The 27,464-nt window shown below is 37.0% G+C and overlaps 1 protein-coding gene across 2 annotated transcripts in view; it reads right to left on the bottom strand.

Moving 5' to 3' along the window:
* adgrl1a (adhesion G protein-coupled receptor L1a) overlaps positions 1–7,944 on the bottom strand; it is a 166,523-nt gene extending 158,579 nt beyond the window's left edge. For both annotated transcript variants that reach the window (XM_030141051.1, XM_030141050.1), the window contains exon 1: positions 7,303–7,944. The gene's annotated coding sequence lies outside the window, so the exon portion shown is untranslated. The remainder of the gene's footprint in view (positions 1–7,302) is intronic.
* Between the last annotated feature and the right edge of the window lie 19,520 nt (positions 7,945–27,464).

Here is a 27,464-nt window from a genome sequence, read left to right on the forward strand (position 1 = left end):
TCTCACCACCAAATGAGAGACAAAGTTATCAACAAGCTTTAAATTTAGTGGTTAAACTTATTCCCAAAGCGTGGGTGGAGATTAAAACAAAGCAAGGAGAAGAGTGAATATTGGACTTGCATATCTCATGTGGCCACAAATATGTCCCTTAATGAATGATTATATTACTGGATGTGTAAATAGACAACATTATGCTTACAGATTCACTATACCAGCTTTATTAAGTGTTATATTTACTGCTCACTCGGCTGAACCTGAGCTCTAATCATGTCAGATCTAAAGAGAAAATTATCAAGTTGCTCTTTTGAAACTTTTTCTAAATGATCGCGCAAATCTCCATGAAAAGGTCTGTCCATCGGTCGGTCAATCCAATTGTCCGTCCTCACTGTGTTTTAAAATCAATCTTCTCAGCTATTTCAAGTCAGATTGATTTGGTTGTTATAACCGAAATTCTGCTGATGCAAGGATAGTTGATGCATTGTCGAACTCACAGTTCTTGTTTTTTACAAATAGATTTCAGAGATTTGAGACACTATGTCTGGTAACAAATCTATTTTACCCAAAGATAGACCAAGATTTACTGTATTTTACTGCATAAACACCGATACTAATTTGAAGTGGGCTGAGAAAATTATAGTTCATACGTTTTTCACTTATTCTTTTTTCTGTATAGTGTCATAAAGGTCAGTGTATGATACCGCAAGTGTGGGTAGTATTTTCCTGTGGTTTGTGTCCATATAACGTATGTGCAAAGGAACAGAGGGCGTGAGGATTGGAGAGGAGCGGCACAGGGCAGTCTCAGGTGAGATATGCATAGTCCCAACATAATTATAATCCTTAATTAATCCACTCCGGATGCACTTTCTCTCTCTCACTTTCTCTCCTGCTCTTGTCTTAACTTCATCGCTCTAGGTGTATGCAGAGTTTTTCCATCACGGTGCACTTCCCACCCCTATGTCTCATCTGGCATCTGCCGATTCTATGTATTATGCTCTAGGTATTTTGCAGCTGTTTATGAATATACATGCCCTTTCACATCTCTTTCTCTCTCTCTCTCTCCCCTACCACCTCTCGTTTCTCAACCTGCCTCCCTCCAACTCCCAGACAGGCAAACAAACAGCTTCCACTGGTCCCGTGTTGTTTCATGGTATTGCCTCTTCTCACAGCTCGCAGCATGGACACACACTCACAGTGAGACAAACACAAACAGCCTCACACCAGTCCAACACTATATACTCCGAGGGGAGTGCTGCTGACACAAATACGATCCTACCCGAGCCGTCCTCTGTGGAATGACTCAGGTGATTCTCAGGTGAACATCACTGCCCATAAGGGCCAGACAGCCAGACACATTCACAAACACAAGCGTGCACAGACTGAGCTCCTGTTTATACACACATCTCTCCTAATTCTTCTGCCCGAGCGAGTGCATTGACGGCTAACACAATGCTGAGTAATTCCTGTATTAGTCACTGAATGTGAGGGTCAGTGGCAGAAAGGGAGAAGTGGGTCCTGCAAACAGAGTTGTAATGAAGGAACACTGGAGTCTTGTGGCGGCAGATGAAGGGTCTGTACATGGCACTAAGTTGAAGATAATGAGGACAAAGGTGTCAGTATTGACGCAGCAAGAGTCAGTGCACCAGGTGTGAGGAGAAAGCTACGACTTCTCCTGCCATTACCACTCAGCCTCCCACTCTTCACACACTGGCCGGGCCAATTAGAGAGGCTCATCCGCCACTCTGGCCTGTACCTTCCGTCAAGCTATCAGAAAAAACATAAGGATTGATTGGACAAGCTATTAGGTCAATTGATCCCTGTTTCCTTTCATCTGCGTGCCCCTCCTTTTTTCAGATGGACAGGTTGAATGTAGAAAGCTGCTTCAATTACCTGGGGATAAAGGTTTAAATAAGATGTTCTTAAGCCTTTATCTTTGAATGCAACCCTAACTTTTTCCATTGCACTTTTCAGAGATTTCAGCTTCCGTGTAAATGTAGCTCTTAATTCATGTCAAAAGATTCCACAGAGCAAAGATGCTCTTGTTTGTTTGTGTCTCTAAAAATGTTTGCTTCCTTCCTGAAAGTGCACTGGCGTATGAGCATTACTACATTTTTCTTTGACTCTATGGGTGCTTTTCTATACAGTAGGTGGAAAAGGATCAGAATCGATAATAAGAGCACCAATGTCATTATACACCTTTGGCAGGAGCTGCCATGACTGATTTCCTAAAATGCCAGATAACCAGGAGGGTAAGATTATATTGATTTTTGATCATTATTCTCAAGAGCTTTAAAAAGTGTATCTTGGCAGAGGGCATCGAAAAGCCATTAAATGCATGTTAAGGAACGAAAACTGACAAACAGTGAGCTGATGACTGGCATTTGAAATTCCTTTTAGCAGCATTAATAGGAAAATCAGGAAGGCTCAAAAGGCTAATCAAAGGCACCTATTATGAGCAGCAGTTACAATCTGGTCATTGAAACTGCACTGATGCAGTTTTTAAAACGCTAATTCAGAATCTCCTTCCCGAAAAATCAAAGTGAAACTGAATAGAAATGCTGGTGAGGCTGATTGGTCACATTGATTGAGCATCACTGAGTCTTTTCACTGCTGTACACCAAGTCGTCTCTCAGTCAATAGACACAACCCAAATACACCAGGCACTCAATCCAATGTGTTGCTACATGGGCCCATCCAGCTAATTTAACACCCACTCCATTTATGAAAAAGAGTCCTCATCGATTTCTTCTGTTCATGTGCTCTTGTTGCTCCTGTTCATTTTCGCCATGCCGGCGCCTACACGTGCTCAAGGCTGGCAGCAACTGAATTGAATTAGTGTGTGGTAGGGTTCCTGTAAGATTGGCTTCTCAAAGCCCACAACTTTAGCTTTTTCCAGATGTGTATAAGACTAGAGAGACAGGAGACGGCAGGATATACTGAACTCTACAGCATCAGCAACGGTTATATGAGCCTCAAAATGGAAGCACGGGGTCTATCGTTTTTTTTTTTTGCACCTCTACACTAGAGCGACGAACATCTCCGCTTGTCGCCCATTAAGTACCTCTCTGCCATCACACTTTCTACTGGACTTGTTTTTTTTTTCCCCCACACTTGTCCTCTTCTTATCCCTCTCATTCCAGTCCATTCATTCTCCCAAAATGTAATCTAGCATTTAAGACAAAAACTGTCAACATATTACAAAAAGCCTTAGAAAACATAATAGGATATTTTCTATTCCAATAATTTGTCCAACAGCAGCTGCTTAAAACCATTTCCACAGTGTTTTGTCTGCAGTGGTAAAACACTGAACCACAATAACTGTCATTATAATCATAATGGCTTTCCTGTCAGGAGAAGTCTTATCAGGCTGGTGACAACCACAGAGCCACCACAGCCAGGTAAACAGTGCTGCCTATTAAGAGAAGAAGACATGGGAGGCTACATGGGCAGTACACACTAAACACTTTCTAGGTCAGTTCAGTGAAAAAAAGGCCTACAGAGACATATCATTTTAACATAACTGAAAAGGGCATAAAATATTAGCCTTTTCTTATCCTCAAGAGATATACAAGTACCCCATGAGATCCTGCATGCATCCCCAAACAGCCACCTACTTGGTTTACATGGATACATTCACACTAATAGCAGTGGCTGAACGAGAGCGCAATTATTTTACACAGCAGTGAAGCTAAAATTGACAAAATCTTGCTCCATGCTGAACTGGTAAAGGTTATGACTTATTCAAACAACATGAATTTGAGTAAAACATACAAAAAACATGCAAATTCTTCATTTGCTTTGTTTTTTTTAAGGTGATAATCAATGAAGGTATGGCCAATTAGATCAAAATGTACCACTGTGGTGAATGTATTTTTATTGCATAACAGTCGCTATAAAGTAATACTTCTCCTCCTCTATGTTTTCTAGTTCATGCGGTTGACAAACTCACTTAGAGGTGCATTATCACCACCGAGTACTGCCTTAATGTCACGTGACATCGCAGTCCTGCAGTTCAAATCACCTCGTGAGGTAGCCGCGTTTCCGACATCATGCGAAAATAGAGCCGTTTTCTACAACGCAAACCGCCCCGGATATATCGCAGACAATCTCGACAGGTGGACATATCTTTATTGTCTCACAATGTACATTGACATATAGCTCAATCCTAAATAACAGCAAGTAATCTCTAGAATTACAGTAAACCAAATTTGACCATGAACATGATTAATCAAAATAAATTCCCTTGTTCAATGAGCCATGACATGGCAGACCGGCACGGGCCTGTGGTTCTAATCAGATATGATATCTAGGAGTCTTTCATCATCAAACAGCAAAAATGAGATTAAGGTTGTCATTAGGACATGACATGGTACGGCTGCAGAAGTTCTTTCTTGACGCTAAGTATTCGTCATTCATCTTGGAATTCGAGCTCGCAATAAAGGAGCGCCACGAACACACGGTGAAGTGTGCGTTAAGTACGTATGTTGCGACTCCATCAGCGCATAGTTCGACACGTTTAATGAGGAAGACAATCATTCAGTCATTAGGACTTAAATGATTTGATATCTACCATCATTGTACCATCACTCATCTTCTACGATCATTGCTTTTTATCCTACCAGTTGTTAGAAAAAAAAAAAAAACTGCAAACGCTTACATACTCTGAAGTTATCTTACAAAAAATAACAGGAAGGAAATGAAAAGGACAAGAATCGACATGGGTGTTTAGCTGTGTAGTGGTTAGATTTAAGCATTTACAATTTGGATTCTCTCATTCGTGGCAATTTAAATTTTAACAGGATTTCGTTTTGTCCTCATTTACAACGTCGTTTTTACCTGTTTTTCATTGGACTAACAGACTATGATTACTACACCATATTTGACTTACTTTTTTTTTTTTTTTTTTTAAATAAAGCACAATTTCACTACCGTACTTTAATCGCCCGTTAAGATGAGGTATTCAGGAGAAAAACTAAATGGAAAATGTTACTAAATGAATGATAGATGATGATTATTTTCGTTCAATGTGAAAAATCTGTTTTCCTCGTGTGTTTTATGTTTGTTTGTTTTTACCCCAAACTGTTCAGCGTTGGACTAAAACGCATCATCACTTCCATTTCACACTATTCTACACATGAAAACGATGTCAGTCTTCACAAATTTCCACTCAAGAGTCAAAATCAACAGTCCTTAATAACATGTAGCATACGACATTCAGGCTGTGTTTCTGGGGGAAATGAAAACACTGTGAAATGCTACCACGATATCTAAATCTGTGTTGTTCTTTGAACCACCATACACAGTATATTTATCTGTCCTGAGGGTGTAAAAAAAATCATAGGTCATTTTCTGAAATTCATATCAGTACTTTATCTTTCTGCTCATTTATTTACATATTCATTTAGTCTCCCTTGTCACAGGGAAATAAATGAATAATGAATATGGGGAATACATGCATATTGCACAAAGGAAATAGTAAGTAAAATTCAAAGGAAACAACTCACTGTAGAGACACAGCCTTATGATCCTTATTCATAAACATAGCATGTACAGCATGTGTGTGTATGTGTGTATGCGCGAGTACACAAATACAGTCAATGTGTGTGCATTTTTTCCAAGTGCAAACACACACGTATGAAAATGTTTCTGAAAACTAAATGCATTAATAAATCTGAATAATTCTGTTATATGCGCAAAGCCGTCCAGAAGGTCTTGCAGAGATTATTTCTTTCACAGCTAGTACCTTCAACAGAATAATTTGTTTGTCAAATCCTGACCACACTATTGTAGAAGCTTTCAAAATGCTAAAACTCACAGTGAAATAAATCTAATTATGATTAGTGACTTATTAAAAGTCTGACGATCATTAATGCCATGCTAATGTATGACTATTATTCACCCATTGAAAGCCGAGAATAATTTTTCTGATGGTGATGTGACACGCAGACAAGGGGGAAATAAATCCTTCTGTCTTCCCGGGGAGAGTGCTTGGCAGTAAACCAATTCCAAGTCTGGCTTCTTGAATGCCCAGATAACGCAATCAGACAGTTGCAATATTGCTGTTTTACCACCTGAAGAATTTGAATTTCATTCAGCCCCCTCAGAATAGTAGACATGCCAATTTTTCCCCAAGAATTGGCAGGACAAACACAATGCACCCCAGTGAAACGAGGAAAAGGCTTACCAGCAGAAAATAACTCTTTTCGGGGGTCTTTCTTGCCTACCACCTCCGGTTCAATTTTATTATAACAACACACAAAGACAAAAGGTTTAATTTCTTCTATCATGACTACAATGTGGGCTTTCTTTTATTGGACATTTTATTATTAAATTGGGAATTATTTCAGCATAGTAGCAAAACAGGGGCTTCCCAATTTCCATGTTATGAACCCCTAAACATTAGGGGGTAACATTTGATTAAATTTGGTTATATGGGTAGACTTTCCTGCTGCTTTTGTACTGCATTTATTATTCAACATCTTCCAAGCTGGTCACGTTTTACTTGGTGTTTCATAGAGGCTACATTTGAGGGAAATTAAAGTGCACCTCATTTTGCACAGGATACCCTGAAACGTTCCTTAGAGCATCCTGGGGGGCTCCCTGGACCCCTGTAAGAGCTATTGGGTGCTGATTTGAGGAGGGAGAAGATTAATGTTAGAGCATTAATCTGGGACACAGGAAAGAGCAGAGGGAGGGTTTACTTTGAGCTACGTATGAAAATAAAATAATAATAATAAGTAGTATCTTTGATATTAGAAAGAGAAACAGTAAGAAAGGGGTGGTGGTGGTGGTGGGGTCTTTCTTACTGGAAATCACACAGGGCTCACATCCCAGGACGTTACATTCCCAGTATTTCTTTAGAGAATATAAGAACTCATTCTATTTATCATCAATATTTCCAGTCTCACCTGCTTTTTTCCCATCACTTTGCTTTTGCAGGACAAAACAACTCATTTTACTCGTTAGCTGACTCTATAAATATATATATTAATTGAAATCGTGGTAAATGTGTTAATGCACAATGCAATGGATCCAGGCCCATAAAAAGGGGCGCGCACGATCCGACTAATTTAGAGCTTCCAAACACGCATTTTTAAATAAGAAGTGACTGCTGTCGACGCACGGTAAACACGAACTCATCTGTCAAAGCATAAAATATCAGTAAATAAATCGGCTTACACGCTTGGACACTCCACGCAGCCTGATGCGCAAAGCCTGGATGGTGCGTGTAACATGGTATTATTATCGCACTGGGGTCACATGTATTAAAAACATAGAACATGAACTGTGCGCTTCGATTCCTACCTTGATTCCTCCAATCTCCTCTTCCTGGATTGCTCAGTGTGTCTCATTCATTCTCTCTCTCTTCTTCTTCTTCTTCTTCTCCTTCTGTCCCCCTCTGCTTAGACTATCACTCGTTTTCTCCTCTGTGGTCCCGTCTTCGTGCAGATGCATAAGAATTAAAAATTAATAGCCTTCTATCTTAAAGACGAAGGGAAGAAAGGGAAAAGTGAAAAATAAAAAATAAAAAAATCCACCCGATTAAAAATATAAAAGAGGCAGTATATGTGTGGAGAGAGAGAGAGAGAGAGAGAGGGGGGGGGGGGGGGGGGTCCTCACGGGTAGAGCAGATTCTCACGAAAATGCGCCCGTGTGGGCATTAAAATAAATAACAGCGACGACACCATTGTCCTTTTTACAAAATAGTAACATGCGAGTTCATGCAACGCTGCTGGAAAACTAGGGTGGAAATGTAAACACAATTGAAGTTGTCGTGTTGTCCGTCCGTCGCTGCTTAGATGATGGTAAGCATGTGAACAAATGTGCCACCGTCGCAAAAAACGCCTGCGTAAGGCAAAGCAAAGCAAAGCAGATTGGATGTCTGACGAAAGATGTGTTCAAAGGACGCGGTTCCTCCTCAAACTGTTAGACTCCTCACTTGTATGTAAAAAAAAAAAAAAAAAAAAAAAAAAAAAAAAAAGCGCTGCGGTATTAAATTGTCCATTATTATTATTTGAGAAGAGTCTCCACAGCCCATCTGCGGTCGTCCTGGTGCGTCCTGGCGCACCGAGCAGGATCACGCGTCTAGTTTCCCTCCTCGTCGACAGGCAGCGCACACTCTCATCAGGACCAGTCGCACCGTGTTTTCAACCACTGCAGTTCTGCATTAGGCCTGTCACCATCCCGCGCCTTCATCATCATCACCGTTCATCTAGACTTTGGCACCCGAAAACACTTTGAAGAGTTTTTATAACCAGCACTGACCCGAGGCAGGACAAATGTAGCACTGATGCCCGCCCACTAGTTACATTTGTTCTTTTTTTTTAAATTTATTTATTTATTATACTGGGACTTTCTCAGGTGGCTATACCACGTGGTTTCCCAAAGTGGGGTTCAGGAGGTCAGTGAAACCCACTGTCCTGTAATTCCTCAAAAGTGAATTCCTGATTAACCCTTTCATGCATAGTGGTCACTACAGTGGACAGGTATTCTACAGCTGTTCTCTTGTATATTCATGGGTTTTGATGTTTTAGTGCACAGGTGTCAAACATGCGGCTCGGGGGCCAAAACCGGTCCGCCAAAGGGTTCAATCCGGCCCCTGGGATGAATTTGTGAAATACAAAAATTACACTGAAGATATTAATAATCAAAGGATGTTGAAATCATTTTAGGTCAATTCAATCTAAAGTGGATCAGACTAGTAAAATATCATCATAATAACCTAAATAAATAAATAGACTAAATTTACAGACTTTAACAAAAAAAAGGAATATCCTGACCAAATATGAACAATCTGAAATGTTTTAAGAGAAGTATGTGGAATTTTATACAATATTCTGCCTGTTACTAAATCTTTAAGTTGTGATGCATATGTATAAATGATTAATTTAGGCGTAAAATTGTTAACGTTGCACTTTTTTTCTTAAGAATTTTCAGGTTGTTCATGTTACGTTCAAGTATGGTTGGTAGGTGTAAACATTTTCATCATGGAATTTTACTTTTTTCACTCAAAAACATAGAGAAAACTTTGGAGTTGACATTATTTATAAGTTCTTATCCTATTATTTATATCATTTTGCTGGTCCGGCCCACTTTAGATCATATTAGGCTGTATGTGGCCCCTGAACTGAAATGAATTTGACACCCCTGATCTAGACTCTGGCACCTGAAAACACTTTGAAGAGTTTTTATAACCAACACTGACCCAAGGCAGGACAAATGTAGCACTGATGCCCGCCCACTAGTTAGATTTGTTCTTTTTTTTTCTTTATTATACTGGGACTTTCTCAGGTGGCTACACCATGTGGTTTCCCAAAGTGGGGTTCAGGAGGTCGGTGAAACCCACTGTCCTGTAATTCCTCAAAAGTGAATTCCTGATTAACCCTTTCATGTATAGTGGTCGCTACAGTGGACAGGTATTCTACAGCTGTTCTCTTGTATATTCATGGGTTTTGATGTTTTAGCGCACAGGTGTCAAACATGCGGCTCGGGGGCCAAAACCGGTCCGCCAAAGGGTTCAATCCGGCCCCTGGGATGAATTTGTGAAATACAAAAATGACACTGAAAATATTAACCCTTTCATGCATAGTGGTCACTACAGTGGACAGTTATTCAAAGCTGTTCTCTTGTATATTCATGGGTTTTGTTGTTTTAGTTGCATATCAGCCAACACAGTGGACACTTATGGATCATCTCATACAGTGCAATACATACCGTAACTTTGCTGTTCTTGATCTGCAGTGACATGTTTTAGTGTAAATCAATTGCTAATTGATATTAGACTGTAATTAACAGGTATTTTTTAAACAAAAAGTTTTTTGTTTTTTTTTGCACATTATCTCCATGCAGTGAATAATAACTAGTATTAGAATATGTTCAAATGTGAGAAAACATCTGATCAGCAGTATTACAAATGTTTTCATTGCATAGTTTTCCATATAATTTTCTGATATTAGGCTTTAAATACATGTTACTTTGCTTCAAAAATTAAATACATGGTGTCCAGCTGAGTGGACATTTTTGTAACTTTTCGTAAAAAATCGATCGCATTGTTTTGTTTTTTTTATGTCTAAAGAGGAATAAAAACACTTAGGAAAAACATCTTGACTAAGGTTCATATAATTCCCACATGAAAGGGTTAATAATCAAAGGATATTGAAATCATTTTAGGTCACTTCAATCTAAAGTGGATCAGACAAGTAAAATATCATCATAATAACCTAAATAGATAGATAGATAGATAGATAGATAGATAGATAGATAGATAGATAGATAGATAGATAGATAGATAGATAGATAGATAGATAGATAGATAGATAGATAGATAGATAGATAGATAGATAGATAGATAGATAGATAGATAGACTAAATTTACAGACTATCCTTTGACAAAAAATATGAATATCCTGACCAAATATGAACAATCTGAAATGTCTTAAGAGAAGTATGTGGAATTTTATACAATATTCTGCCTGTTACTAAACCTTTAAGTTGTGATGCATACGTATAAATGATTAATTTAGGCGTAAAATTGTTAACGTTGCACTTTTTTTCTTAAGAATTTTCAGGTTGTTCATATTTGTTCATGTTATGTTCAAGTATGGTTGATAGGTGTAAACATTTTCATCATAGAATTTTACTTTTTTCACTCAAAAACATAGAGAAAACTTTGGAGTTGACATTATTTATAAGTTTTTATCCTATTATTTATATCATTTTGCTGGTCCGGCCCACTTTAGATCATATTAGGCTGTATGTGGCCCCTGAACTGAAATGAGTTTGACACCCCTGATCTAGACTCTGGCACCTGAAAACACTTTGAAGAGTTTTTATAACCAGCACTGACCCGAGGCAGGACAAATGTAGCACTGATGCCCGCCCACTAGTTAGATTTGTTCCTTTTTTTTTTCTTTCTTATACTGGGACTTTCTCAGGTGGCTACACCACGTGGTTTCCCAAAGTGGGGTTCAGGAGGTCGGTGAAACCCACTGTCCTGCAATTCCTCAAAAGTGAATTCCTGATTAACCCTTTCATGCATAGTGGTCACTACACTGTAAAAAATTCCAAGTTGACTCACCTTAAAAAAATTGTAACCTCGCTGCCTTAACCCTTTCATGCATAGTGGTCACCACAGTGGACAGGTATTCTACAGCTGTTCTCTTGTATATTCATGGGTTTTGTTGTTTCAGTTCCATATCAGCCAACACAGTGGACACTTGTGCATCATCCCATACACTGTAACTTTGCTGTTCTTGATAAACCTGATCTGCAGTAACATGTTTAAGTGTAAATCAATTGCTAATTTTTATTAGACTGTACTTTACAGTTTTGTTTTGTTTTGTTTTTTTAACTCTTTTTTTTCTTTTTGCATATTATTTCCATGAAGTGAGTAATAACTAGTATTAGACTATGTTAAAATGTGAGAAAACATCAGCTTAGCAGTATTAAAAATATTTTTATTTCATAGTTTTCACACTTTATATCAGTAAATACATGTTTCTTTGCTTCAAAAATTAAGCACAGGGTGTCCAGCTGAGTGGACATTTTTGCAACTGTGAAAAAGAGGTTCATTAAAAAAATGTCAATCACATTGTTTTTTTGTTTTTTTTTGCCTAAAGAGGAATTAAAATCTTGATTAAGGTTTTCATAATTCATGCATGAAAGGGTTAAAATATTGATTAAAGCTAGCAAATTATTTCAGGTAATTTTGACTCACAACTAAGTTTCTCCAACTTAAAAGACCAAGTTCACGTGACTTATTGCTTTGTTTTGGCAACTTTCTTTATTAGGTCAAATAAACAAATATTTTTATTGAATCAACAATGGAACTCAAGTAATCTCAACTCACTTTGGATTTAGTCTAACTATTTAAAGTAAATTCAGTTCACAACTAAATTGAAATTACTTGAAATAATTTGTTAACCAGATTTAAAAATGAGTTGAGATAACTTGACTTACATTGTTGATACAACAAACATATTTGGTTATTTGACCTAAAAAATTAAGTTCCCACAACAAACCAATAAGTCACGTGAACTTGGTCTTTTAAGTTGGAGAAACTTAGTTTTGAGTTGAATTTACCTGAAATAATTTGCTAGGTTTAAACAATATTTTAAGGCAGCGAGGTTACAAATTATTTGAAGTTGAGTCAACTTTTTTAAGGAATTTTTTACAGCATGTATCAGCTTCTTAAATGCAGCAGTCGGAGTTCAAATCTGACACAAATCAAAACAATGAGAAAGGGCATCTTAAATCAGCTTTTTTGTTTGAAAACAAAAGGCTACCAAACAGAACTTTGGATTAAAGTCAAACTCATTATACAGTGGACAGTTATTCTACAGCTGTTCTTTTGTATATTCATGGGTTTTGATGTTTTACTTCCATATCAGCCAACACAGTGGACACTTGTGCATCATCCTAAACACTGCAGTTCATACCATTACTAAACCTTTGCTTGTTCTTGATAAATCTGATCTGCAGTAACATGTTTTTATGTAAATCAATTTCTAATTGTTATTAGACTGTAATTAACAGTTTTCTTAAACAAAAGGGTTTTTTTGTTGCATATTATCTCCATGAAATGAGTAATAAGTAGTATCAGAGTATGATAAAATATGAGAAAACATCAGATTAGCAGCATTAAAAATGTTTTTATATCATAGTTTTCACACAGTATAGAAGTTTTAAAAAATGCCTTATTTAGAAATATTGAATTGAGATGATAAATGTGTTTTTGTTGTTGATTTTTTTTTTTTTTTATGGTGTGAATGCTCGATGCTGTACACATTTAAGTTGATGTATGCAGAGTATTAGGTGAAAAGGATAGGCAAAAAAATAAGCTTTTGCTTTTAGCCTATTCCTTTTTTGGTTTTTATGTTTATTACAATTAATGTGCTAAGTGCAATGATTAATGTAAAACCAAAATAAATTCATTCATGCATTCATTCATTCACAGTACATAACTTTCTGATGATGGGTTTTAACTGCATGTTTCTTTGCTTCAAAAATTAAACACACAGTGTCCAGCTAAGTGGACATTTTTGTAACTTCATGAAAAATAGGTTCATAAAAAAATGTCAATTGCATTCATAGTAGTTTAATTTCAGAGCTGATGTCTATCCATTTTTCATGTTTTCTTCATAATAACCATAATCACTTAAGTTCTTACATTGATTGATTGATTGATTGATTGATTGATTGATGTATTTATCTTGAATATGAATGTCAAAACAGAAGAAAATAAATTAAAAAACACTTGAACATATGACATAAGACATATAATACACATTCGAAAAGAAGTGAGAAGAAGTATAATTTAGAAACTCCCACCCCTTCTCCTTAAATAATTAATAACAGAAATAATCTTCCTAGTCTAAGCATATCTATACTATATACTATAATATGCCTCATACTTATTATTAAATAATTTTGCTTCTGGCTTTGTATTATTATGAATAAATATCAATATCTATGGCATTGTACTGACAAAAACAGTGCTTTTAGGCATTCCATGTTTCCTTTTCTGTCTGTTTTAGTCACATGATACACACAGGAGTTAGCACTTGATTGCATAACCATTGTTTTTGATGATTTTTGATGTATCTTCAGTGTAATTTTTACATTTCACAGATTCATCCCACAAGATGGATTGCATCCTTTGGTGGGCCACTTTTAGCCTGTGGGCCGTATGTTTGACACCTGTGCACTAGAGACAGTTGAGTTTAGGATAAAAGGTCCATATATATATATAAATATATAAATAAATAAATAAATAAATATATATATATATAAACAGTCGTGGAAAAAATGATTAGACCACCCTTGTTTTCTTCAATTTCTTGTTCATTTTAATGCCTGATACAACTAAAGGTACATTTGTTTGGACAAATATAATGATAACGACAAAAATAGCTCATAGTAGTTTAATTTCAGAGCTGATATCTATCCATTTTTCATGTTTTCTTCATAATAACCATAATCACTTAAGTTCTTACATTGATTGATTGATTGATGTATTTATCTTGAATATGAATGTCAAAACAGAAGAAATAAATAAACAAAACATTTAAACATAAGACATAAGACATATAATACACATTCGAAAAGAAGTGAGAAGAAGTATAATTTAGAAACTCCCACCCCTTCTTCTTAAATAATTAATAACAGAAATAATCTTCCTAGTCTAAGCATATCTATACTACATACTATAATATGCCTGATACTTATTATTAAAAAATTTGGTTTCTGACTTTATATTATTATGAACAAATATAAATATCTATGGCATTGTACTGACAAAAACAGTGCTTTTAGGCATTCCATGTTTTCTTTTCTGTCTGTTTTAGTCACATGATACACACAGGAGTTAGTACTTGATTGCATAACCATGGTTTTTTGATGACTTTTAAAGGTCTAATAATTTTTTCCGCGACTGTAGATGTACTTTTTTTTGGTTTTTACCCAAACTAGGAAATTACAGTGTAGCCGCGGCATGACACACATTCAATAACAATATAATATCGCAGCAAGTGTGAGTAAAGAGAAATATAACATATACACTGTACACTATAAATTAGAAGTACAAAAATAATCTGGATAATAATGGTAATGTGCTGAAAAAATTGTAAAACATCCCCAAAATGTCTGCTTTAGTAAATTATTTCCTTCATTCACGTGGGTATATGTGTTTCTACATGTCTGTAAACAGCATATGTCATGTGTTTTATGTACTGACTGCACTGTATGTGTATATACTCAGTTTTAATTCAACACCACCGCTACACTTCCCTCCCACAGTCCACATGTGTGATGATAAAGTGGTACTGCGTATAATATGTATGATACCTTACATGGTATTCACATGATGGAATGGACCAAAGGGAACTGTGGTGTATGTAAGGTGTATAGAAGGAACATATATACTGATGTTAGTGTTTTACACAATGCTCTTAGAAACCCATTTCACATGACTAATACATCTATAAATAAGACAAGCTAATTGCACACAAATGAGTGAGTAATGGATTTGTCAGTATTGTCAATGCACCAGTATCATGTTGCTCTGACACTGTGCTTACCAAAGTGTGAGTCTATATATTGGCAATTGGCCAGTTTCCTATTTATACCTCCAGGAGAAAACTACAACTGGGAAACTGGCTACATATCTGCAGGGCATACTGGTATAGTTGAACAGACGGAACATTACATGTAATTGTGATGCGAGGAGTTCCAACTCAGCTCCAAACTGTTGTTGTACGTCATCCCTGCACTCACACTCTTTTCACCCGCTGCCTTGTACAGAATGTAGCTAGACCATGTTCCAATAAAGGGTCCTACCTTGTTCACAGCTTTTCTTCCTTAGATTTTTTTTTTTCCCCCTTCTTTTCATTCTCACCTGTGAACATCCGGGGGAATTTGTGGTATGCCTTCAGATCGGTGCAGCACTCCATCTTAGCTCTTCAGCACCCTGTCAGTGTCAGTATTGGTTTAGAAATCCCTTTATACGGTTTTTTTTACCCCTACTGAGAATCAGTATGAGCAGATATGTTGTCTTTTATGCTTTAAAACTAATGAAAAAAAGACCTTTGAGATGCATTTCAATTCATTGTGGTACACTCGAGTGAAGAATCCACATAGTCTCATAAAACAAGCGAGTTGTTGCATTTAAATGATTAGTGTAAATGCATGCTGTCAAAGTGATGTTTAAGAAGAATTCAACGTAAACTATTTGGTACATTTCAATAGCATCTTAATAAGGATTGTCTTATACTGAAGTGTTGCCTCTCACTTTTAATCTAAAAAGGTTTCAATTATATTGATTACACGCTGTCAGGTTCAAAACACACTGAAGTCCATCAAACACTGTGTAGACATTTCAACGACAAAGTAAAGCAAGTTTATATAACATTGAAAACATATTATATTTAAGAAATAATATGCATACGATTTAAGACATGCAGTAAAGTTATATATATGGACTTTTTTATCCTAAACTCAACTGTCTCTAGTGCATAGGTGCTAAACATATGGCCCGTGGGCTAAAAGTGGCCCACCAAAGGGTCCAATCCAGCCCATGGGATGAATTTGAGAAATGTAAAAATTACACTGAAAATACATCAAAAAATCATCAAAAACAATAGTTATGCAATCAAATATTAAGTCCTGTGTGTATCATGTGACTAAAACAGACTGACAAGAAAACATGAAAAATGTTGAGACATGAGCTCTTAAATTAAAATCTTACGAGCTATTTTTGTTGTTGTCATTATATTTGTCCAAACAAATGTACCTTTAGTTGTATCAGGCATTAAAATGAACAAGAAATTGAAGAAAACAAGGTGTGGTCTAATATTTTTTTTTTCTGTAACTCTATCTATCTATCTATCTATCTATCTATCTATCTATCTATCTATCTATCTATCTATCTATCTATCTATCTATCTATCTATCTATCTATCTATCTATCTATCTATCTATCTATCTATCTATCTATCTATCTATCTATCTATCTATCCTGCGTTGCATCCCAAAAAAATTTATTTGAACTATAATTAGTAATAATCAAGTAAAACATGTCTTTTTTTCCAGCTCATTATTACTAATATTTTCAGATTAATCTTTTTTTTTTTTTTTATCTGTGTGTGTGTGTGTGTGTGTGTGTGTGTGAATGCAGGTAAATTGCAGTGCTAAGTGAAACGTTTAAACTTTGATATCACATGCAAGGATGACACAAGTACACAGATGCATCTTGCAGTTTTTCTCTCCCCCTCTGAAAATGCCTTTGTCAGTTTCTATTATGATACCTAATACTGGCCTCTACTGAATGGGCTCTGTACGCCTTTACCACTTAGCCTTCTGTCACACAGTACCTACTCTGTTATACTGCTCTCAAATCCAGTCAATTGACCTTCATGGGCCGTCTGACTCATTGCGCCAATAAACAGCTAGCATAATGTAGTTTGTGCTGCATGGCAGACACACACTCTATAAGGTGTTTTTTTTTTTTTTTCTCCTCAAGATCAAATGTTATTCATGCAAAGTCATAGTGAGCTGCTAATCACAGGAGACTGTATGCAAACCTCACCACCTACAGTGCAGAATGGACCTGTAGCTTCCTAAAAAAAACAAAAAAACAAATGTGGACAGATTTACAGCATCAACTCATGCTCCGCACAGTCTGAGCAGTTGTTCTTCACACCCCAGTCTCTTAGCAACAACAACAGTGACTACACATGATTAAATGCAGTTTGGCTTACTAAACACAAGCAGCAGTCCCTTGTTACGAACACTGTAGCCCCTCACTGCTTGAGCCTTTTACTCTTATTTTACTAGAGAAATAAAAGGTGGATATTATTGCATTACACCGGATTGTGGGTTTTTTTTTGTTTTTTTTTTTGTAATGGCTGAGTGTCGACATTACAATAAACATACAAAGCGCTCTGGACTTTCACAGAAAAAAGGAACCTTACTCAGAGTTTGTCATCATCACCATCATCTGACCTCGATCGTTTTAAGTAGATGACTGTCATTTTGCAGAGTGGTCTAAATACTACAAACAGTCCGCATTCATGTCAATCTTATTATGCACTACCAGGGATAAGATTACACTACATTTTAATAATCAGTGTGGTTGCACTGCCAGAAGAGCAGCTCACATTAAAAAATCCTCCTCTGAAACATACACAGGAAGCACGGTTTTTTTTTTTTTTTTTTTTTTTTTCATAGATAGGATACAAATGTAAAGTCCAGTTATTCAAAGTAGACTTCAATTTTAGGACACCGCAGCCTAATTACTTCCCTGCTTTTTGCTCAAATAGAAAGATCTAGATAAGTGTTGATAAATGCATTGGTGGAAATACACAAGAAATAGAGGGGGGAAAAAATGAAAGAAACGATGAGATAAGAACCTGCCACTGTGTAGCATTGTAATGTTTTGTGTGCTGCTGTATGGGTACGTTCTAGCGCTGAATAAATTCATTCAGCCTCAACCATGACTGTGAAAATTTGAGTCATTGTTAATAATAAATCTTTTTGTTCAGTTGTGTTCCATGTTGCATTTATATTCTCAATACAGCGATGTCTTCCATGATAAGAGACTTTATCAACAAAGCATCAGTAGTCCTGTTTGCCTGAATATTTCTTGTTTTCTTCTAAAAAGCGAGAAAATGGACTCATACAGCTGGCACATTTTAATTTGTTGCAGCTCATGTTTGATTAATGCCAATTTTTCCTAGTCAGAACTCATGTTTATGCAGCACCACTATTTACATAACATCTTGCCCTATTTGCAAAATATCTCCTATTTTCGCCGTGATGTAGCTTCTTGTTTTGCAGTGATTGACAAATTATCTCCTTAACCAATGAGACAAAAACACATTTTTATTGTCGCGAAGCTTGTTATGAAAAAAACATCACATTTTTTCCAAAGTGCTGAATGAGAAAATCTGAATATTTTAAGATTCATAAGTTTTGGTTGAGATAATTTTTTTTGTTAGAACGGATCAAGGAGATACAAGTTTATTAAGAAGTTGTTTCGGAATGCATTCATATTAACAATGCTATGCTGTTTAACCCTTTCATGCATCGTGGTCATTACAGTGGACAGCTATTCTACAGCTGTTCGTTTGTATATTCATGGATTTTGTTGCTTTAGTTTCATATCAGCCAACACAGTGGACGCTAATAACTCATCCCATGCACTGCATCTGAAAACAGTACTGTAACTTTGCTGTTCTTGATACACCTGATCTAACATGTTTGACTGTAAATGAATTCCTTGTTAATGTTATTAGACTGTAATTAACAACAAAAATTTGTTGTTGTTTTTTTTGCATAATATCTCCATGAAGTGAGTAATGACTACTAGAATTTGTTAAAATGTGAGAAAACATCTGATTAGCAGTATTAAAATGTTTTTATTTCATAGTTTTTGTAAATACATGTTTCTTTGCTTCATAAATTAAACGCATGGTGTCCAGCTTAGTGGACATTTTTGCAGCTCTATAAAAAAAAATTTCAATCGCATTGTTTTTTGAATGCCTAAAGAGGAATAAAATCACTCAAGAAAAAAAATCTTGATTAATGTTTTCATAATTCATGCATGAAAGGGTTAAGGGTGATTATACCAGTGGCAATTTCTCATAGACTGCAAGGGAAGCCCGGCTTCCCCCAAAATTATGAAAATTAAATGGTTAAATATGTTCGGTTGTGTTGACATTTCATGGACTACAAATGTGTTAGAACACGTTCATCTCAAAGACGAGTTTGTTCAGAATCAGCTTTATCACAAATCAACAGACTCGATGTTGTTCACTTCTCATACATTCCCGTTGCGCTGTTTTCTCATACTATCTCTGCTCAGTGCATTTGCCCGTAGAAGCTCAGCGTCCATGCACTTCAATGGGACTGAATGGAACAGTTTTTTTCATTGCCTCAAAACTGGACGGTAATTGGATAAATGCCACCATGTTGTCCCGCCCCTGGATACCCGGCGTCTCTGGGGGTGAATGGAGCTGTGGGCGGAGCTCGGCCGAGCTGGACACCAGGCTTTCACGTGCTGATTGGAGGCTCAGTCGAAAGGCTGAATCCTGTTTGATTGACAGCTATTTTCAGATCTACTCCTTCACTGACACAGTTCAGTTTAATACTGTCGCACATTCTGCTGTGAAATTGAGAGAGAAACCACTACAAAATTACTCGTTCATTTCTTGCACTGTAAATAAAACACACTCATTGTACTTCCTTGTTTCAATTTAACATAATTTCAACATTTTCTTGTTTCAGTTACATAATTTAATCATTTCTTGTTCGAGTTTAATATCGCTTTGTAGATAGTTAAATCAATCATACTGTTGGCTAGGTCGGAGTGAACTAGCTATCAAGTCCCTGGAAAAGACGCCTACTTGGTACGATAAGGTCACTGACCATTTTCTTAAAAAGGAACGGAGGGCCGAATTTATGTTTAAATAACTTGACAATTTCTTTTGATGTAAGCCGACAATGAGCTTCCCCTCTCTGAAAGACGAGCAGCCGCCACCGGATTATTGGTCTGTTTGCATTATTTTAAAGTGAACTCACATGTGGTGGAAGACAAAAAATAATAATAGTAAGCCTTACTATAGAAGGACCATCATTGGAGGAAGTGCGCAAGGTCTTTTTTTCATGCCCTGTATGTTCAGTGTAGTAGAGTGGAAAGACTGTAGGCGTAGATATAAACAGTGGCAGGAAAGAAAACTGTGTGGTATTCCAGTCGCGAATGGGGAGGAAACCAATGAAAAGGGTTTAAGAGTCCAACAAAGCCAAATAGATATAAGTATTTGGAGCCGGAAAAGCGTTGGTGGTGTAACACCTCAGCTTTTATGAAGCAACCCTGTGACCAGCGAATACATTGGATGGATGTTCACAGCAAACGAAGCATTTCAACATTTTTAGAGACCATATCCATAAAGACACCTCTACCACCCCTCACTCTCTTTCTCAGTGTCTGTCTCGCTCTCTCTCTCTCTCTCAATTCCTCTTTCTCGCTCGCCCTCTCAATCTTACTCTCTTTTTCTCGTTTTCACTCGCTGTGTTTCGTGTCCGTCTTTCTTTTTTTGCAGTATGACATAGTCCATTATCTGCTCTTAGTACTAATTGGTGTATTAACACCATGCTGTGGGTGACACAGTGAGAGAGAGGAAGATAGAGAGAGGTATGGAGAGAGGAAGAGAGAGAGAGAGAGAGAGAGAGAGAGAGAGAGAGAGAGAGAGGAACGCTGGATGAATATGGATGAGGCAGAGGCAGGGCGGGAGCGAGGCTCTGGGGGAGGCAAGTGCAGAGTGATTCTGCGGGAGTGAGAGAGAATAGGAGGCCAAGGTAAATCTTTTCAGCTGCACAAGTGGTTAAGAGCAGCATGGCAAAATGACGAGTGAAAGGGGGGAAAAAAGAAAACCATCCTGTAATGGCTTGTTTTTTTTGTTTTTTTTCTGTTGGTCTTCTCTGTATCCTTTTCTATCCTGCTCTCTCCGTCACCACTTTCAACCCAATTATCCACTCTCCCTGGCGCCACTGGCAGCATATGGAAATGTAAATTGCAGCGAGATGTTTTTTTTTTTTTCAAAGCTGTGGAAGGTACGCAGCTCTTGAGGATGGGAAGAGTAGGAGGGAGAAAAAAGGAGAGATGACAAACAACTGAAACTGAGGGGCCACCTTAAACTCCCAATAGCTTGTCAGTATTGCTACTCTATTAGATACACAAATCCACCCACAGAGGAAAATTTAGTTTGTGGCTACACACAGCAAAGCCCCCAAAATTGTAATGTGTTTAAAGCACATATTGGTGTAGCTTTACAAATGTGCCTCCATGTTGAATACTTTCAGAGTTATTAAATCAAGCAGGCCGGCACTGTGTTACTTTTACATTGTACTATTGTCATTTATTTGTTTTATTTTATTTCATTACTATTATTATTATTATTTTACCAAATTGGTGAATAAAGCTCAAATACACAAATTTAGACCATCACAACAAAATTCAACACCGGTAACTAACTAATAAGCTTTTATTTTAAAAAAAGACTTCTGCTTGGAAGTTGCTTAGAGCAGTATATATTGATTTAACTCTCACAGAAAAGGTGTTGCAAATTCAAGACAAGAGAACCCAGTTAAAAACAGCGGTGAAAACTTGTGCACAGAGCCTGTCTAGACATACAGACAACTCCATGTAAGCTATTTTACTCTTGATGGTCTTCTATTTGAATTTGTCCCAACAGTCTTGCTGACCTGTGTTTTCTGTAAATGTACCAAAAAGAAGGCATTTCTGCACGGAGAAAAGATGCAGAGCACTAGACTGAGAGTTATATCCTTCACTGTAAAAAAAATGACTGTAGAATTAACACCGAAAAGTTGTAAAATTGCAACATAAAAAAAACTGTAAGTGACAATACAATGCAAAGTAGTTTATTTGAAAAGATTTTTGTGTTAACAGTTAAATCAAATATAGCTGTAGTTTTTACAGGAAGAGTATGTGAACAAAACCAGATTTGTGTGTAGAAATTATGTATTTCTATTGTTTTTAGAAAATAAAACTGTTAATTGAAACACAATGTGGTGCCATTTAAATTGCAAGACCATAATGTTGAAATAACAGCCTATTTGCTTTTTTTTATATATATAAAAAAGTTATAAAAAAGTAAACATTTAACAATGTAACATTTTAAATTTGTAAATTAATGGGTTGGTAGAGTTGGTAGAGCGGCTCGTCCAATAACCAAAGGGTTGGTGGTTCAAATCCTGGCTCTGACTGTCCATATGTCAAAGTGTCCATGGAAGACACTGAACCCTAAATTGCTCCCAGTTGGACCTGGTGGATTTGGAAAGTGCTTTGGACACCATGAAGGTGGAGAAAATGTGCTAAATAAGTGCAGTCCATTTATCATTTAAATCCAGTGTTAAATCTACATGTTTAAAATGTTAAATCTACATGTTTAAAATGTTAAATCTACATGTTACTCTGTAAATATGTTTACAGTTGGATGTGTTTTTTACAGTATTGTTCTGGAAACCATAGCTGCCAGTTTTTTTCCGTAAAAACAACAGGATTTTTTTTTTACAGTGTTCGATGCATTTTACTCCTTTGTAGTCACCGAGGTTTTTAAGTACTGACTGTAACTGATTCCAATTACACTAATTTAGTTAAGTAAGACTTAAAGATATTCACATGCAGACACACACTCTCATTTATCTCACACATTCCCAGTGTTAAATTCACAGATTTAATGATATGCAGAGACTCCAACACAGTTGCACCACAGAGGTTTACTTCCTCTGTGCTTCAGGGGCTTTTTCAGACCGGAGCCAGGATGTAAGCCCTCCAGCTGGTGAATAGCAACTGAGGCTCAGGATCCAGAGATCAAAAGTACTCATCTACTCCCATGTATGTGACATTGAGACATGTACAAGCTGATTATTGAGATAAGCAGATCTATCCTCGAGGGCTGAGGCAAAATGGAGGCGAGTGTTTTGTTCATTATCATTAAGATCTGGCTTTTCCTCTGTTCACCTCTCCTCTCTCCACATGCTCATATTCCGCCCCCGCCGTGCTGATGAAGCCAACTTCTCAAATCCGCAATTTGCTCAATTATTTTCAATTATCCCGCCATCGCTGCTTCTATCATTCCCTTTAGTTCAATTGTGAGCAGAAATCACTTGTTGATTGACAGCAAAGGCCAATTAGAGGCAGGTGGAAAACTCAACCCCCTCCGGTAATTACTGCTGATTGGTGTCACATTGATGACATTTTACAGGCCCTACCCATTGAACTGAAATCCCTATATTGATAAATGTGCTTTTTACCTCACAGGCACTCTTCCCTTATCACTAACTTACTGTACATTTAAAGTGGATTCTTGCTCTGTCGGTTTAAAGTTTGAAGAATTGCATAATGATACACTTTAAGATTTCTTTACATGCCCAAGGAAAATGGTGTACTGTAAGAGCTTTCAAAGGGAGTGTTGAGATAGTATGAATTTCCATCTTCCAAGGGCACCATGTCTGTGTGCCTTTAGCACATTAACTTCAAGGTAGTGCTGTCTCAAGGCTTTAGAAAAACTCTTCAGCAGTGGGCACAGGAATCAATGATGAACTGCTTTTGAGCACGACAGAGAGATCCACAAATTCAATATACCTTTAGCAGTTTTGCTGTCTGGGTTCATTGAAGATTTTTTTTTTAATATATATATATATATATATATATATATATAGAGAGAGAGAGAGAGAGAGAGAGAGAGAAAGAGTTTAATGTGGGATCTTTCAGAAAAAAAAATTAAATCACTTACTTGATATACATATGTTTTGATGAGCAACTTTGGTTACTTATTTATTAGCTTTTCTACAAAGTTATCAATTTGTTTGCTTATTTTGCAGCCTGAAATCCAAAATGTAAAACCTGACCTCGCTACTTTTAACTGTTGTACGGTCCGCTGTGTTATTGAGTGTTTGTTCTTTCAACAGAATTGTGGAGACAAACACACAAAGCACATTTAGCATGCATAATTGTGGGTCAAGATTCCAAACAACACATGGTCAGTGCTTAACAACTGCGGCGTTCATTTTTGTTTTGTTCGCCATGTACTGTGTTCTGTTAATTGTTTCCTCAGTTGTTTGAGCTTCGGTGTGCATAATTATGTAGCTGCAACACTGTCAGACAGTTGCAACATTCATGTGCTGAGGTGGAAAGACTCTCTGCGCTCACCTTCAGTCTCGCTTTAAACCGTGTAACCATGGACGTTGCAGTTATTTCAGAAGGCGTGATGTGGAAACTTAAAATCTCCAGAGTGCATGGTAAGAGGAGACATATTGCGCTACCAGTTAACATTTTGAAATGAACAAAACTGGCATATTCACATGCTTTTTTTTTTTAGTTAATGAAAAGGAGCAGATGCAGCTTTAAGAGTTGGATGGTAATTGATTTTTTTTTATTTTTTTTTTTAATCACATCAGACAATTTAATAGTCATAGCAGTGCAATCATGCATGTTTTAAAACCTATCTGAAGGGAATATTTTGCTTAAAGTGACTGAATATATTAGACAATATTTTGAAAGTCATATCCTTTGTAATAACCTATGAGAAATAGTAAACACAGGCCAGAGCCAATGATTTACACTGTTGTTTGCAATGAGTGGGCTGCCTATGCAAGCAGTGGTTACTCAAGACTCCCCTAATGACATTATGGGCCTAATGAGTTTTAATTGGGAGGAGATCTTAACTTGCAGATCTAATTGCATCTGATTAAAGACAATATTAGTTTTACTGCTGGCAAATTGGTTGGGGAGGGTGAGCGAGGGGGTTTTGAAGGGATCGATGGTGCCCTTATGGAAATATTCTAAATGTCCTTCAAATGGTGATGAAGAGATAAGAGAAGCATGAGAGGAGGCCGGGCCAGGTGAAGACACACTCACCATGCAGTGATAGTGTGTTAAGGGGAAGCTGTGGAGGGGAAAGGATAAGATGAGAGGGACTGAAGGTTAAAAACTGTTTGAGAAGAGCTTTTTGTCTCCTGCCTCCATTACCTTTGAAAATATACTAGACCTTTAGCTTTGAAATAAAAATATATATATATATATATATAAATAGATGACATTTTTACACATAGCATGTTTTGTTTCTGTTCAGTGTAAAAGCAGAAATATTTGAGCCCCTTCTTGACTGTACTTTTTTTTTTTTTTTTTAGATATTATTCAGTTCACAACTTTCTCAGGAGCGGCTGAGCAGTGCAAATCTGCCCTCAAACAGAATTTGCTGTGTAATTTGTGTGATCTTCGACAGGTAAATCAATATCCAGGAGAGCAAACAGCTTGCTCTCAAAGCTGAGAAATCAGAGAAGTAGTATTCCCATCTATGTAACCATCTATCTTCATGGAGTTAAAAAGTTCATTTGAGATTAAATACTAAATTGGGTTTATTTCCTGTAAAGCTAACTGGCCTGGATCTAAAAATATGATCGTGCCTCCTGTGAATTACATTAAGCAGAATGTTTTTCTCACTGTTAAATCCTGCAGGATTCATTCACCTCTGATGACATCATTTTACCTCCTGAGGCAAAATGCTTTCGCACAGAATCAGACCTCAACATGAGCATGTAAAAATATTGTTCAGGGAAGGCTTATAATAGTTTCACAATAACATTCAAAAATAATTCAGTCATTTACATTTAGTAAATTATTAAAAGTTCCAATGCATCCTCATCAACTCAAATGATATGCATAAATATATATTTTTGATTTTTTTTTGCAGCCACAGGAAATCACATGCTGATGCACACATATTTGTATGCACATAAATGTGTATAAGTAAGCAAACATGAACACATACGGTGCTCATTCCCCTCCTTGCCACCCTAAATATGTGCCCTGCATCAGCGGTGATTTAAAGCTACACACAGGAGAGTATAGTAAATTATGCGTGTATGAGGCTTCATTTCCTCCTCTTCTTAAGCACTTGCTTAATTGCCATTCTCACCTGAGCAATTGTATAATTTCCTTTATTTTTCTCCTCCTCTGCCCAGAATATGAGTCTATAATGAGCTGTGGGTGTCCCCCAAAGCTAAGCCTGGCGCCTTGAAATAGGTTTCACTAATTTACCAATTAGTCATAAGATACAATTAGTGTGCAAGTTCCCAAGTCCATGCATGCCCCCACCACCGGCCTCCCCACTTTGATTGTTCAATCTCTGCAGTGATCATCACTCCATTACTTGGCTCGTGCTCTCACCCTGCTTTGTTCAGCCTCAGTACAAAAGCAAGGTCCCACCTGCACTTTGGATATTACTCTAACCCTATGTGCCTCAGAGGGAATCGGTGAGGGAGTGGGAGTATGTGAATGTGTCTACGTCCGCAGCTCTGGGTTTCTGTTTAAGTGCAGCTGGGACCGGTTTCACTGACCAGGAGGATGAGAATTGGTGAGGGGAGGGGGACATGTCTAGAGACTAGAAAACTTATGAGAACTGAGACAAGTTACCAAGTAGCAAAGTGAAAGTTTGCTGGAGGTGCAAATCTAATTTATGGTCGGAGAATGCCGTGTTGTGTTTCTCTCCTTGGTTCGCTCAGCCATTAAAACTAAACCTGAGGACAAATAGGAAATATAAAAAAAAAAAATCACAACAAATATCAACGCTGCTGTGCTCGCTCTTGGTTGTTATTATGCTGTGCGTGAGGCTCTGGGTGAACAGCAATCAATATGTGAGAGGTCATTTGTCAGTGCCTTCTCCTGTGTGAGGATAGTTCTAGTTTTTTTCTTTCATGGGAACACAGTTCTGTTATATGGGATTCTTGTAATTGCAATAAATTCCGGTCTGTTTTTATCTATTACTGTGGGGTTTTTTGCTGTCACGTCAGCTAGCAGTTTGGTTGAAAATAAAAAAGGATAACTGATGACTAAAAATTGACATGAGCACAATGTTAAAAAGAATTAATTAAAGGTAATGCCATTATCAAATTAATTTCAAATTTAAAAAGGCTTATAGAAATTCTCACCCATAACCTTTGGCAGATTAAAAAGAGATCACAGTTGATACAACAGATTACATTAAATTTATTGAACAAATGAGTGCAAGACCTACACGGAGGGATGTACACTAATGAGATGAATATCCATGCCGTCTGATTTATTGAACAGATTAATTGTGCATCCGACTTAAAATATCTATAATTTACAAGTGAGTTTGTTCGATGCATTTACGTAGGAAACTGAAAATGTGTCACTGTTTGCAAATCTGATCACATGGTTTACAAAAGTGCTTGTTATTTGAAAAAAAAAAAAATTATACTTATCAAGATTTTCATTTGCATGAAATGGTGTGACCAGGCTTTATCTTCAGCACCTTCACAGTTAGTCGAGACTGAGGAAGGAGTTTTTGTGTCAATTGCAGCCGGCATGAGGGGACACTTAGAGTGTGATCACACCAAAGATATTTGGAGCAGTTTATTGGAAG

Source organism: Sphaeramia orbicularis, chromosome 8 (assembly GCF_902148855.1).
Source record: "Sphaeramia orbicularis chromosome 8, fSphaOr1.1, whole genome shotgun sequence".
NCBI lineage: Eukaryota > Metazoa > Chordata > Actinopteri > Kurtiformes > Apogonidae > Sphaeramia > Sphaeramia orbicularis.